The sequence below is a fragment of the Mirounga leonina genome, unplaced genomic scaffold, assembly GCF_011800145.1.
Source record: "Mirounga leonina isolate KUSES-001 unplaced genomic scaffold, KU_Mleo_1.0 Mir_125, whole genome shotgun sequence".
Lineage (NCBI taxonomy): Eukaryota > Metazoa > Chordata > Mammalia > Carnivora > Phocidae > Mirounga > Mirounga leonina.
The window spans coordinates 59,393,521-59,406,218 of record NW_023270305.1 but is presented as its reverse complement, the minus strand read 5'-3'; positions in this window follow the sequence as shown (position 1 = coordinate 59,406,218).

Genomic DNA, 12,698 nt, shown 5'->3' with positions numbered 1-12,698 from the left:
CAATCAGCCACTTCTCCAAGGAACACTTACTCCTTTTATTCTCTTCACTTTTGGGGAGCCACTGATCCATTGATCTTTAAATGTTAGAGTTTGGGGGATCTATTCATAGGCTATCTTAACTTTTCGTTCTACATTCTCTTCCTTAGATGTCTCAACCACTTCTGTGACTTCCATCTAAATGAATTCCAGTTGTGTATTTTTAAGACCTCTTTTTTGAATTCATCTTATGTATTTAACTTCTTATTGAACTTCTACATTAAGATATCCCATATATAACTAGAACTAAACTTATGTCTTCATAACTGCTTCTCCTGTCCCTTTTCTATTCTTTTATTGTTATCTTACCACTATCCATCTAGTTATTCTCACCAAAAACCTAAATTAATTTCAGATACATTTCTCCTATCATCACATATAATCAATCACCCAGTCCTGTTTATTCCCATTCTTTGATTCCATTACTGCTACCCAAACCCAAGACACCATCATCTCTCAGAATATTAAAATGGTTTTCTAAATTTTTTCAAATTTCAGTGTTTTATCCCCTTAATTCATTCCCACATGTCAACCAGAGCATTCTTCCAAAAATATAAGTCTGATCATATATGCTAGTCAATTTTTGCTGTTTTGCTGAAGTAACAATCCCAAATTTCAGTGGCTTGCAACAAAAAAGATTTTCTCACTCAATTATATGTCAGCTACAAGTAGCACTTCTCTCATCTACATGGCTTTATTTATTTATTTATTTTGTATTCTAAGCTCTCCTGTTTTTTACATTCCATAACTAAAGAAAGCCTCATTGAAAAAAACCACATCAGTGGGATGGAAAATCATACACCTCCCATAGAAAGCGCTACAAATTTGAGGCACTGCAAATTTCACTGCAAATAAGTGAATATGCATAATTCTTTCTCAAGGAAGTCAGCAAATAACTGGAGTCAAAAATACAGTTCACCACAATCTATCATCTTACACACCAATGTTTGAAGACTTCCCTTCAGCATCCATAAAGTTTGAAAGTTGCTAAAAGAGTAAATCTTCAAAGTTCTCTACACACACACACACACATACACACAAACACACACACACACGTAACTGTGTGAGGTAATGAATGTGTTCATTAACCTTACTGTGGTAATCATTTTTCAATATATACATATATTAAATCAACATGTTGTATACCTTAAACTTAAACAATGTTATAGGTCAATTATATCTCAAAAAAGCCAAGGAGAAAACATTTTAAATAAGTTTTTTCAAAAAAGAAAAGAATACAAGGCACATAGCTGTTCCTGATCACAGCAGTTTTGAAATCAGAGTGGGAATAATTTCGTCCTCAGAGATCCTTCTATAGGGGTAAGAAATATGTTCCCTATTTGTCCCTGGTCTTACTACTATAATCTACTGTGCTCTGTGGCTCTCACCTTTACAATTTAGTGTATCTTTCCAGTTCCTTTTTTGTCTTGATCACATCTATAAAGGGTACTGCAGTGCTTCTTGCCTGTATAATGTTGGAGGCTCAAAGGTTACTTTAAGTCTAGAATAGGCTCAGCCATTTTAATATAAGATAGAGGATTTTATTTTTTTGGCTATATACATTCTATCAAAACTTAGCTTTTTGTTAAACTTAGTTTTTTAATTGTGTGATTCAATGTACCTCAATTTGTTAAAAGACACATCCACATTTTTTTTTGAAACTTGCTGCTTTCTCACCAGACTTAATTTTAAGTACTTTGTGCTCATCAACCATCTGTAGAAGAGTTATGCCCTTAGTCTGTTTTCCTGAGCCATTTACTACACATGAAAGCATTTACTTTAAGTTGTCCTTATCAGTGAAGGGGTTTTAACAAAGGGCAAAATACCTGTCTTTCAAAGCATTTCTCAATTTTGGACATAAGAAAGAATTGCATTTTTCAATGACCCAGAAAAAAGTAAAAACAAAAAAATTTAAATAGTAAATAATAAAAAAAGAAAAAAGAAATAGGGAAACAAATCACATATATTTTTAAGTCATTTCCTTTGTAGACCATGCCAAAATTCTTTCTTCATTTTAGGGTTAAGCATAGACTTGCTCTTCTTTTTACAGGTGATTTTAGACCAACCTTAAGCCAATTGCGAGCTCTTCTCTCCTCTTTCCTGCAGTTTTTTAAAGCCTGTCTTTTAATGCCACAAAGCCTTGCAGGAGGGCAGGAAGATGAGAGATTACTCACTGAGATTTGATCTCTCTTTTTTTCTCTTTTTTTATTTTTAGTTTTTTTGAAATTTGGGCATTCTCTGACTTCAAGCTATTTTAAGTGATTTTTGTGTAGTTTTATTTTTTTCTTACCATGCTGTGTTATTTGGGAATGAAATTTGTAATACAGGGAACTAGGCAGCTAGAATTGTCTTCAGCTACCCTACTACTACATTTAAATCTGTAAGTGCATATATATTATTTTACCAAATCTAAAAATTAATCAAATGTAAGGGGCACCATTATTCTATGCACCACTGAGAACTAAAACATGTTTTCAATTAAACTACAACATGACATGAAGCCCAGTTTTAGTGACGTCAAAATTGGGGAAGGGGGAGGTATGTCTTAGAACAATGAACTACTATATATACATTTTAGAAGTATATATTAATAAAATTTTATGGTAGTATGTCAAAAATTCATTTCTTACATATTGCCAAAACCAAGACCTAAAAGTCATGTTGTTTCTGTTTTCTGAGTATTATTTCTCTGTATCCCATTTGAGTTTCAATACCACAAGAAAAACCAAACATGTGATAGGAATATTGGAAATGCCAGCATCATTGAGACCTCCAGGGTGAGGGGTGAAGACTGAGCTCTATAAACACTCTCAAACAATGAGACTGGGGAGCTTCTGGGTTGGGGACATATCCACATTCTGGGAAGATGGTGTACCCCAAATCCATGAAGACAAAGGCTCCTGCATTCAAGACCCTTCCAGAGGCCACCCTAAGTGCCTCTCACCTAACTGTTCATTTGTATCCTGTGTAATAAGTAAATATTAAGTAAAGTTCTTTCTTGGGTTCTGTGAGTCATTATAGCTAATTATCAAATCTCAGTGGGGACTGTGGGAAACTCCAAATTTGTAGTCAGCCAGACAGAAGTTTGGGTAGCTTAGGCACACCATTTGTAGCTGGTATCTGAAGTTAAGGGCAGTCTTGTGAGGTTTGATGCTAATTCCAGATAGACACTGTCTAAAGTGAATTAAATTTTAAGACCCTGATGTCCAAGAATTTGAGAATTGGTGTAGAAAGACACCACATATTTGGTGTCAGAAAGAACCTCAGAAGACTATAAAAAGAAAAGTGTCTTTTGAATCCTCCAGAAGTATCCATAAAGTGAGGAGACACACCCTTCTCCTTTCCTCTTTTCTGATGCCAGGAAAGTAAACGTAATGTTTGGAGCTCCAGAAGTTATTCTGTACCCTGTCCATTCCTATGGAAGTTACATACTACAGACTCACAGGATGAAAGGAACCTGGTATATAAACTACAAGCTGCCATACTAGTACTAGCTGGACTGCCTATTCCCACATTCTACATGAGATGGAAAAAACTTTCTATCCTGCTTAAGCCAATATTGGTACATATTTGTGTGAAACACAGAGCCAAATCTAAAACCAAATGATACAAGAAACCCTGGAATGAAAGAATATGGGATTTTTTTTACTACCCATGTTATGCTCCAAGTATTCAGTCTAGATAAAATTCCATGAACAAATTCAAGTTAGAAGAAAACAAGAGTACACATAGAATCTGCCTGAAATACTAGAGTGTGCTTTTTTTTTTTAATTTGTTTTTGGTTTGGTTGGTTTTTGTTTCTTGGGGCACTTCACTGGCTCAGTCAGCAGAGCATGTGACTCTTGATCTTGGGGTCATGAGTTCAAGCCCCAAGTTGGGTGTAGAGCTTACTTAAAACAAAAAAAAATTTTTTTAATTAAGGTATTTGTTCCTTAATATACTGACCCATTATTTCCATTTCTCCATTGTATTCTATCAGCCCAAGAGTCCCTATAGCCCAACTCTTTCTTGGTATTCAATTTTCTGATACAAAAGTTAGGAGAACAAAACTAGCAGCATAGAAGAATCATTGAAAAGCACAGACTCATGCATTTTCAATAGCTCATCCCCTAAACATCTTTTCTTAAGTAAATACTCAGTGAGACTCAGGAACTTAAATAAATTTATCAATATTAATAAACTATAATTAGCACAGATTGAGTGATGCCATTTGCTGTGCACTGCACTTAATTATTTATTTTCATTTTCTCATTTAATTCTCAAAACAACCTGGTGAAATGGGAGATATTATTATCTCCAGACAGAAAGAAAATGAGCTACAGAAAAAAGACGAATGAAGACATTTGTCCACATGACACAGCTAATAAGTCTTACTACTGTCAGGCTCTCTGCTCAGTGGGGAGTCTGCTTCTCTCCCCCCTCCCTGCTCGCTCTCTCTCTCTCTCTGAAATAAATAAATAAATCTTAAATTTAAAAAAAAAGTCTTATGGGGTGCCTGTGTGGCTCAGCCGTTAAGTGTCTGCCTTCGGCTCAGGTCATGATCCCAGGTTCTGGGATTGAGCCCCACATCGGGCTCCCTGTCCGGCAGGAAGCCTGCTTCTCCCTCTCCCACTCCCCCTGCTTGTGTTCCTGCTCTCACTAACTCTCTCTCTGTCAAAGAAATAAATAAAATCTTAAAAAAAAAAAAATCTTAGTACCTGGCTTTGAATTCCAGGCAATTTGCCTCAAGACCATTATATAACCCCTACACTACACTGCCTCCCTAATGGGGCTAAAGATCATATCATATGTTTCTAATCACTTATACTCAGGAGTTCTAGGGTTTTTTTGGACACCTTCATTCTCTGAACAAATCTTTTCTCAAAATACGGTCCATAGAGCAATGGTGGTTCCAAGGGTCAAGCAGTCCTCAGGCAATTTATTTCAGAAACAAAAGCATGGAACAATGTTGTTCACATTCATTTAATTACTTTCACAATGTGCATAAAAGATGGCCATAACCTATTTGACATTTTTGTCATTGAGAGTTAGTATAATTGTACTGCCCTTGAAACCAGCCTGGTCTTAGTGACTTATTTCATCAACAAAATGTAAAATTGACTATCTGGGACCTTTAGGTCTGTGTTACTAAAAGTCTTAAAAGTTCCACCTGTATTTCTTGAGACAGTCACTCTTGGATCCCTAAACCACTGTATTAGAGACCCACCTACCCTGTTTTACACACCACAAGGAAAGACATTATGACTACCTGGAAAGTAAGGAGGTCCCAGCTGATCTCAATTTTCTAGTCACTCCCACTAAAGTACCAGGCATATCAGTAAAACATTTTGGAGTCCCCAGCCCAGCCATCAACCCTGAATGCCAGGGCATAAACCCAGTCAGTGCCATGGGAAGCAGAAAAATCAACCAGCCAAACTCTGCTCAAATTCTGACTCACAGAACTGTGAGATGTAGTTTGAGGTTGTCTTAAGGCACTGAGTTTTGGGATAGTTTGTTACACAGCACTAGATATCCAGAACAATAAAATTAATAACGATTTTTACAAAATCCCTGTGAGATTCTTACCAGTCATTAAGTCTGTAAAGGTCACAGAAGGGTTTCAAAGATGGCAGTGGTCAGTTTATTTTGGCTGATATTTGTTGACAGCATGCAGTCAGTCAGTCTGAGCCAAGACATTCACATTTCTCTGTAATTGTTTTCAGTTGTTATATTTATTCTTCTGTTGGTGCTGTAGTCCATCATTATGCCACCAATTCCCCCAAATAGAACAATGGCTCTAATATCGTGCATGGGTGAATAAATTTAAGTTTGAAAACTATAACATAAAAAGTACAACCCATAAGAATACCGTAAACATAGTTGAACTTGACTTCAGAAAGACCACAGAAAGTGAATCTGTACATGCTCAGTCAAGTGAATCTGTAAGTATGAGGATTTAGCATAAACAGTCCAAACAGCAGAGTGGGAATACAAAGTACAATGATAATTATCTAAAAATTGGGTTTTCCTGGACTGATGATTCATTCCTCTGTGCACTGTCTGTATTAAAATAGCAAAGAGTGACATGTAGCCATTTTAGCCATTTTCAAGCAAAGCACAACAACCTTTCCAGCAAATAAATTAACTTTGTCCAGAACAAGGACTAAATGATTATACTGGTTATGGTCCTTGGTTTAAAGCAACTGAAACAGACTCTAATATAATAAGCAAATGGGGTTTTTTTGAAAGACAATAAGAACTTAGTAAAGAATCAGCACAAGCCTGAGGAACAAGACTTGAAAAGGGTAGAAACAAAAATATCCCTGAGGATTCTGCATTAGATGCTAAGGCAAGAACAACACTCTCCTTTCCTGAGTAGGAGACCTAGGGAGAAAATTATCAAACTTATTACTAAAAAAGCTGTGTTGGAGATTGTGACTTTAGACAAGCAGTCTTCCCAAATTAGACTTATCACCTCTCTTACTCCAAAGCTGTACGATCAAAGATCTCCCTAGACAAAGGCAAGACCATTCCTATGAGGCAGGAGCAGAGCTGAGGGCACCCCTCCTGAGAAGAACCCTAAGCAGGGCTGATGTAAGCATACCCACTTCCGTTTTCAAACTCACAAATCACATAATCCTCTCCTTCCTAAGAGGAGTGGGAGTCATTACAGTGCAATGAGAAAGGCCAGAAAGCTTTTACCACTCGAAAAATGAGATATGGAACAGAGTATTCCCCATTACAAGTCAAATTACACAAGTCTTAGCTCTTGCTGATGCTGCCGAAGCCACAGCCATGAATCATACCATCCCCCCTAACAGCATGCCTTCTGTCCCTATTTACTTCACTCCTTACCATAAGAAGCCCTGGACTCCCACGCCATCCCTCTTCACCTGAACTCTCACCTGCATACAGTTCTGTACACTGCCTAATATGGATCAGCCACCCACCCCACACACTCTACAAACCCTTGACCTTCTGGGAAATCAGGTGCCATCAGCAAAATGCCTTCTTCATAACCCTTCACTCCAAGAATTTGCTTCACCTTCTTGCTCCAAACAAAATCTTGCTGTCCCCCAACAACTTAATTTAGTGGTTACTATTTTTTCCAAATTCAACATGAGGCCTTATAATTTCCTAAAATCTTCATTAATCTTCCTTGAAGCTCATGCCATCAGATCACTATTGACCCTTCATTATTGCTGTTAACTACAGACGTCAGAGTCACTCTCCCTCCTTTCCTAAAGGTTTCAGCTCTCAGCTCCCACTCTCTATCAGTACTCCTGTCCTAATTTTTTATTATTTCTGTATCTACATAAGTTATCCTAATAATACCCTGCCCTCTAATTCACTGACCTTATTTCAGTAATCTTATCTCCCATCCCACCTTAGTCACCTATTCTGTGACTATATCTTGAACCTTGTTAAACTCATAACTACATAGATTTGACAATGTCAATTTCAAAATCCCACATGGTTTCTATCAATCCACCTCATTCCCTCAAGGGCCAAAACCACCCACAATGAGAATGACAATCCATTGATGCTACTATCTTTTTGCTGTCCACACATGAAGGTCCCCACTTCCCTCCTAAATTGGCTTGGATTCCATGGCCTATCATTATAACCACTCTTTGTATATACCTCAATGCTCATTCTCTCCTTTCATCCTAGAACATAGGTAAATCCCAACTCTGGCCAACTCCAACTCTTTGTACTCTTCATCCCTGCCCAATGAATTGTATGTAACTTAAGAAAAACACAGAGCTATGTTGACTGGACTCATCCAGAATTCATCACCACAAACCAACAAGCCTCTGTGCTGCATGACAGTCCTGTTGTGTTTTCCTAGTCATTTGTTTTTCCCATCTGTCCTCTACAAACAACCTTGCTTCTCCAGTAAAAAAAAAAAAAAAAAAGATTGAAAAGGAAAATTGTTTAGGTTTTCATGACTTAATATGTCATCTTATCTGCTTTAAAAACCCATATTCTTGGCCTTCTTACCTATTACAAAGGAAGATTCATCAGTAAAATATGGTGTAATAGCCCTCATATTTAAAAAACACTCTCCCTTGACCCACATTCCTCTCCAAGTCTATTATTTCTCTTTTCTGTTTTATAGTAAAACCTGAAGATACTATCCACATTTGCTGTTTTCATTCTTCCCTCTATTCCCCAAACAGGCTTTTGTTCCTTCATTCCAAAATAATTCCATCTATGAAAACCACCAGTGACCTTCATCTTGCCTAATCCACTTGTCAATTCTAGGTTCTCATCTTATTTGACCTATCAATAGGATTGACACAGTTACTAACATCCTACTTTTTTCTCCACTTTTTCTTCTTACTTTCACCTTTTGGCTTCCAGGATATCACTCTCTCATTTTTTATTCTGCCTCACTGGTCACTCACTACTTACTGTATCTTCCTCATCTTCCTGATCTCCAGATATGAGCATGTTGCAGGTCTCATTTTCAACCTTCTCTTCATGCTCTTCTTCACTCAGTCCCTCGTGAATCTCATGCAATCCCATGACTTTAAATGCTGTTCATCTGCTACAGACTCCTTGTATCCTAACCTCTCAACTAAATATCAGACATATTTTCCAAGTCTCTATTTAATTCCCCAGTTTGGAAGTCCGGGGGGGAATTCTCAAACCTTCACATATCCAAACCAGACTCTGAATCAATGTTCAAAATAAAATCTGCTCTCTCAACTCATTTCCCTTCAGTTTCTCAAGCAAAAGAACAAACAAACAACAACAACAAAAACATTGCAAATCATCTTTCACTCTTTTATCTCACACTCTACATTCCAACAATTATTCAATACTTCCAGCTCTACCATTAAAATATGTCTGGAATCTAACACTTCTCAACACCTCCTCCACTAACTATCAATGAAAAGTTCTCAAAGTGCAATCCCCAGATGCAGTATTAACATTACCTGGCAATTTGTTAGAAATTTTAATTCTTATGCCCCTCTAGACTCATCAAATCAAAACTGTGAGGATGGAGCCCAGTAAACTGTTTTAACAGGCCCCCTTGGTGATTCTGAAGCTGAAGTTAGAAAACACCACCCTAGACCAAGCCATCATCAACTTTAATCTAGATTATGCCCAAGAGACCTATAAGAAACCACACAGCTTCTACCCATGGCTCCTACAGATTATTCACTCAACAGCTCAAGTTATCTTTTGAAAATATAAGACATTATGTGACTCCTCTTCAAGCCCCTCCTCCATTAAGTTTCCCTTCATACTTAGAAAATAGGAACCCAGAAATAATCTGCCCCCTGTTACTTCTCTGACCTGATCTCCTACCCTTCCCTTTAATCTACTCTGAGCCCATAGCTGTCCCATAAACAAGTCAACCATATACCCATTCAGAGTCTTTGTTCTGATTATTTCCTCTGCTCTTCCTCCAAATATGTGAATGCTCTGGTCCTTCACTTGCTTTAGAGCTCTGCTAATTATCACTTTTAAGAGAGGACTTTCCTGTCTTTCTTATCTAGAAAACTACTTTCCAGAAATCACTCTAACTTCTTTATGTTTCTTCATAGCATTTATCACCATGTGACATATAATATGTTCACTTACTTTTTATTACCTGTATCCACCTACTAGAATGTAAACATAATAAGAACAAGGACTTTGTTTTGTTTATTCTTGCATCCCTAAAGCCTAGAACAATATATAGTACTCCAAAAGTTTTTGGATAAATGAAGAGAATATGGCTCACTAAAAATGCAAAGTTCCAAGAGACAACACCCGATGGGTTGAGAGAATCCTGTGCCTAGTCCTAAGTATGCTAGCATGGTATCTGTGAATATGTGATCCCCTTGGAGGAAGGTGTGAAACTATCTAATGTAAAGTCTGTATAAAATGGAAGAACCTCCAAAACTAAGACCAGCAAAATGGGGAGTGCTTTAGCTAAAAGCAACAGATGGTTACTTCAAAAATGCTCTCCAGTAAGAAACTGATTAATGAGGTTAAGTCAGAAAATACACCAAAGCTCTAGAGATATTATTCAAAGATGTGATCCTTAGAGCAAAAACAGGTACCAGTTACATAATTTCCAAGAGGCTTTTAAAAGTAATCCAAAAAGTTATTGTTAAGTATTATGCATGGAAACAAAAGAGAAATCAGTGTTATCAAATAATCTAGTAAAATATCCCACAAAACACATATACATAGTAGGCTGAATAATGGCCTTCTAACATATCCAGGTCTTAATCCATGGAATCAGGGAATGTACCCTTATAGGCAAAAGAGAATTTGCAGACATGATTAATTAAGGATCTTGAGACAGGGAGATCATCCAAGATTATGAGTGAGACTTAAATGTAATCATAAATGTTCTTGTAAGAGGGCTCAGAGGGAAATTTGACACAGAATAAAACAATGTGAGCTTAAATCAAAATGCTTCACTACTGGTTTTCAAAATGGAGAAAAGGGCCACAAGCCAAAGAGTCTATCTCCAGAAGCTAGAAAGGCAAGGAAATGGATTCTGGCAGAGAGTCTCTAAGGGAAACAAACTCCTTGCCAACACTTTGATTTCAACCCATTAAGGCTAATTTTAGAATTGTGACCTCTGTAAGAGAATAAATGTATGCTATTTTAATGCACCACATTTGTGATAATACATTACAGTGGCCAAAGGAAATTAAGACAGCATACATACAATGTGAGAACTGTATTATTATCACAAGGGTATACCATGAGACATGTGAATTTAGAGTTGAACAAAACCACTTATGTTCAGAGGATGAATCAACATCAGAGGATATTGATATAGATGTTATTCATATATAAGGGAGATGTGCCAAGTAATTTTTTGTTTTAATGCTAAAAACTCAGGAGCTGAAATGAAGACTAAGGAAAGATACATTGGAATCAGTACTGATCAGCATCCGCTACGTACACAGCATGGAACAACTTTACTAAGGGAATAAATAGTTTCTCCTGAATGTCATTCCACTCAAAGCCTTTTCAAAGAACAGGTTTTGGTCCATTGTACTTCATTCAGTGTTAAAGGAAATAGCACAGATACAAATACTATTAAATTGAAGCCACTGAGTACATGACATTTCAGGGGGCTTTGGAAAAAATATAAACATGAATGCACAACCCTGCTGATCAACACTGGATTATGCTCCCTGTTGAATTGTAAAAAACTTATATGAGTTTTTTAAATTAGAGAAAAAATAGTATTCCTTTGTGACAGTGATTATTAGATAAATAAAAATTCGATTATTTTATGTGACTTGATTAAGTAGCCTACTTCAGTAATATATTCAGAATATTTAGTAGCTTGAACCTAAGATTTCTAAAACACTATAATTTTTTTATATGTTGAAGATAAGATACTTTCTTAAAAAGACAAAACTGCAACATGAATGTATCAATCTAATTTTATTCTTTCCTAACACTTGATTTTCTTCACCCATTGGGAAAAGATGATAATGCATTATTGGATATATTTTTTAGGTAAAATCAAGCATTTCAAATGCGTGAAATTTTCCAAAGTTGAGTATCATTGACCATCTATTCTAAGAAACATTCAATCCTTCTGCTTTCAAGGGTGGTATGTTCATTTTGAGCATTTAACCCAAAGCTGAAGTCTTCGCTAAGAGATCTCCCTGTAATTTCTAGATTTATATTCTATCCTAAAATTTGATCTGAAGTGCCACCTTATGACAGTCACCTTTTTCAATGATCTGTAATAGTGTTTTCTAATATAAAAGAACAAAAGGAGTAAGAGAAAAAAACATCTGGATGTGACATGTGATCTATGGCTTCAGGTAGCTATAATTTAATAATATATACATTATTCAAAGACTTAAAGATCATCCCCGTAACTAAATAAATCAAAATTATTTTCATTTTATAAATATCATGCTTGTATTTTTATTGTTCCAAACTTGTTTTTTAATTTATTCAAAATTGTTGATTTAGTTGTATATTAAAACATACATTATGACCATTATATACTCTGTAGATAACAGAAGTTTAAGAAATATTTTTCTAGACTCTAAGCCAATTTTGTGATTCCACCCAAACTGGTTAATTCCTTTTGGAAGGACTTACCAGCACAGTAATTTTCAGCACAGTAAAGTGACTGCTCAAAAAAATGAATGCCTGAGAAGACATTAACAGACATTTTTCCAAAGAAGACATCCAAATGGCCAACAGACACATGAAAAAGTGCTCAACATCACTCGGCATCAGGGAAATCCAAATCAAAACCTCAATGAGATATCGCCTCACACCAGTCAGAATGGCTAAAATTAACAAGTCAGGAAATGACAGATGTTGGCAGGGATGCAGAGAAAGGGGAACCCTCCTACACTGCTGGTGGGAATAAAGCTGGTGCAACCACTGTGAAAACAGTATGGAGGTTCCTCAAAAATAGAGCTACCATACGACCCAGCAATTGCACTACTGGGTATTTACCCCAAAGATACAAATGTAGGGATCCGAAGGGGTACGTGCAGCCCGAAGTTTATAGCAGCAATGTCCACAATAGCCAAACTGTGGAAAGAGTCAAGATGTCCATCGACAGATGAATGGAAAAAGAAGATGTGGTATATGTATGCAGTGGAATATTACACAGCCATCAAAAGGAATGAAATCTTGCCATTTGCAATGGCGAGGATGGAACTGGAAGGTATTTGCTGAGCGAA